At 45.2% G+C, this 3,276-nt stretch overlaps 1 protein-coding gene across 1 annotated transcript in view; it reads left to right on the forward strand.

The window, feature by feature from the left end:
• The first annotated feature begins 2,271 nt into the window (after window positions 1–2,271).
• Window positions 2,272–3,276, forward strand: part of LOC124956621 (DEP domain-containing protein DDB_G0279099-like) — a 13,925-nt gene continuing 12,920 nt past the window's right edge. Inside the window, exon 1 of the mRNA XM_047512674.1 lies at window positions 2,272–2,814. The gene's annotated coding sequence lies outside the window, so the exon portion shown is untranslated. The remainder of the gene's footprint in view (window positions 2,815–3,276) is intronic.

The following is a 3,276-nucleotide window of genomic DNA, read 5'->3' on the forward strand; positions in this document are numbered from 1 at the left end:
CGATGTTCGTCCGATTTTTAATGAACACATAAAGGGAGTAGTCCGTATCTCTATTGTCTGCAATTATACGCAAGATCTTACTTATTTATCGTCACTCGCTGTGACGCAAATTGAAAACATTGCTTGAACGTCTGGCCTGGTCGATCATTAAAAAAAAAAAAAAAAAAAAAAAAAGAAAAAGAAAACAAGCGAACAAAGAAAAAGATAGAAAAGAAAGAAAGAAAGAAAGAATAAGAAGAAAAATAATAAATTTTCAATTTTTCAAGCTGTGTAATTTACGAAAAGCATATGATAAAATAAAAAATAATATAATAATCTGATAATTTTCAAGAAAAGCAAAGCATCGATGTTTTTCAAGAATCGAAAGACAGTTTCATAATGGCGTCCCTTGTCATGTCCCTTGTCATATCTCTTGTCTTTCGATTAAGTAATAAAACTGTTTTGATCTTCGATAAATCGAATGGCACAAAGAAATTCAGATAACATTCTTACAAACGAAATAAATAGAAAAATAACAGTGGAGAATTTTCCATTATTTTTTGTTTTTTAATAAACAACAACCGATATCAAGGTTTTTATTATGAAAAAAGAATTTTTCTTGTTCATAATAATCTTATAAAGAATTTTATCTATCCATTGAATAACAAATTATTCTCAAATAAAAGAATATAGGTATAAACGAAGTAGTATCTACTCGCCGTTTTCTACAAAATGGCGACCATCCGAAAGAGAACGCAAGGAGAAAGAGTGTTCGAGGAAGAAAGATAGAAAGATAGAGAAAGAGAGAGAGAGAGAAAGAGAGAGATAGATAGAGAGAGAGAGAGAGAGAGAGAGAGACAGAGAGAGAAAGGAGTGACAGAGAGAGAGAGAAAAAAAGAGGTAGAGAGAGACAGAGAGAGAGAGAGAGAAAGGAAGAGAGAAAGAGAGAGGGAGAGAGAGAGAGAATGAAAGAGAAAGTGTAGTCTGTTGATACGAAGAAAGAAGAGAATAAATATTGGGAAGGCTGGTTGTACCCTTAGAATCCAAGCGATATCGTAGGATTTCCCTAATGCTCAGAGGGAGTAGAAACTAGGAGGAGGGTGCATTTATATCCCGTAGGTGCGCCCGGTTCGACTTTCATCTTCAAGCTTGCAATACAAGACTGTGAGAAAAGAGAGAGAGAGAGAGAGAGAGAGAGAGAGAGAGAGAGAGATACAGAGAGAAAGAAAAAAGAGAATAAATAAGAAAGAGAGAGAGAGAAAGAGAGCGAGAGGAGAATGAGAGGATAGAGAAAAGGATCGTAGAAGGCAAAAGGGAGTCAGGACACGACGTCGGCGGTGGCGAGTCGTTGCCGAGGGGTTTTTCTCGTATCGTGCGACGAAGAGAGGGAAGAGAGAAAGAGAGAGAGAGAGAGAGAGAGAGAGAGAGAAAGAGAGAGAGAAAGAGAGTGAATGAGAGCGACGATGGTAAAAGAGAAAGATGAGAAGAGAAAAAGGGAGAGAGGAAGAGAGAGGGAAAAGAGCCGGCAATCGAGGGGAGGGGAGACAGAGAGAAAGCATGGAGGGGTGGTAAAGAGCGGCGTTCACGAATAGAGGGGAGCTTGCGACTCGTAACCCGGCAGGAAGGCGACCCGCTCTCCGGTGGCTCAAGGGGGAAGAGAGAGAGGGGGAGAGAGAGAGAGAAAGAGAGAGAAAGAGATAGGGCTCTTCGATGTGATGGTACGTAACGATGTGGCTTCTCGTTGTTACGTGCCGCCCGACGGACTGAGAGAGAAAGAGAGAAAGAGAGAGAGAACGAAAGAGAGTGGAGAGAGGGATGGTAAGGGGGAGGAAGGGAAAGGAGCATGATATCCATGAGTATAGAATGGAGAGAAAAAGGAGGCAAGAAAGAGAGAGAGAGAGAGAGAGAGAGAGAGCGACCGAGAGAACTGGCAGGCAAGCACAGCAAGCACAGCAAGCAAGGAAGCAAGCAGGCAGGCAAGCAAGTAAGGCAGACGAGGCGAGCAGGCATGCCGGTCGAAGGTGCGCGCGACCGCACCGAGGACGAGGAAAAGAGGAGACGAGAGAGAGTAGTCGAGGACGGTGGGATAGAGCGAGAGCGAAAGCGAGAAAGAGAGCGTTTGGAAAAGAGAGAGAGAGAGAGAGAGAGAGAAAGAGAAAGAGAGAGAAAGAGACAGAACACGTTAGTGCGAGACAAAGAGGGGAGCGTAGCGAAGGGATGATGGAAGGGACTGGCGGAGGGGAAAGGGCATAGCCCAGTAGAGCGCTCGGCCGGCGTTCGGTGGAGAGTTCGGTTCAGTTCGGCACGAGTTGCCGTGGTCGTCGGTTGTTAGTAGACGTCTCCTGCGTGAGTTCTCACCGCTATCTCTCTTTCTCTCTCTCTCTCTTTCTTTCTCTCTTTCTGTCTTTCTCTCCCTGCCATATCCTACCACCACCACCACCACCATCACCACCACCACCACCACTACCACCTCCTCCACCAAACCATCACCCCGCCACCCCTCCTCCTCCTCAATCAGCCTCCCTCCCCATTCTCTTGCACCCGACGAGCAAGTCCTCGATGCCTTCGTCGTCGTTGTCGTCGTCGTCCCGAGTATTAGTAGTAGTGGACCGCCGTTGCGCGTTAATTCCTAAAACGGCCGCGCGGTAGTACGCAGCGCTGTCGTACGGCTCTACTTTTCGTCACCGTCTACGCGCTCGTCGTCGTCGTCGTCGTCGTCGTCGTTGTACCGAGGATTCGCCTGCCGTTTCTTGTTCCTTAAATGGACGAGGAACATCGAGCATCGGTATCGTGGCTGCCCAAAGGAATTATCATGTATCTTCTCATTGTCTAAAGGTACGTCGTCGTATTTTCTAGATCGGAGGGATGTTGTTTCGTACGTACGAGAGGAGATTGCTTTGTGTGTGTGTATGTATGTATATATATGTATATATATATATATATACGCGTTTGTATGTATGTATGTATGTATGTATGTATGTGTGTCACAGAGGGAGAGAAAATAAAAGAGAGAGAGAGAGAGAGATAGAGATAGAGAGAGAGAGAGAAAATAGTATACATGCTTACGTATATGTGTGATTGATTCTGTGTACGTGTGGATGTGCGTTGAGCGAGCGAGAGAGAGAGAGAGAGAGAGTAAAAAAGAAAGAAAGAGAGAGATGCCCGCATAATGTATATATACAGCCGCGAGAGAGGTGCACGCGATAACGCGCCTGCAGACGGCGGAGGCCACTCCGCGTACCGCACAAAGGAAAGTAGGAGGAGAAGGAGGAGAACATGGTAGCGATGGTGGTGGTG

The sequence above is a fragment of the Vespa velutina genome, chromosome 22, assembly GCF_912470025.1.
Source record: "Vespa velutina chromosome 22, iVesVel2.1, whole genome shotgun sequence".
Classification (NCBI taxonomy): Eukaryota; Metazoa; Arthropoda; class Insecta; order Hymenoptera; family Vespidae; genus Vespa; species Vespa velutina.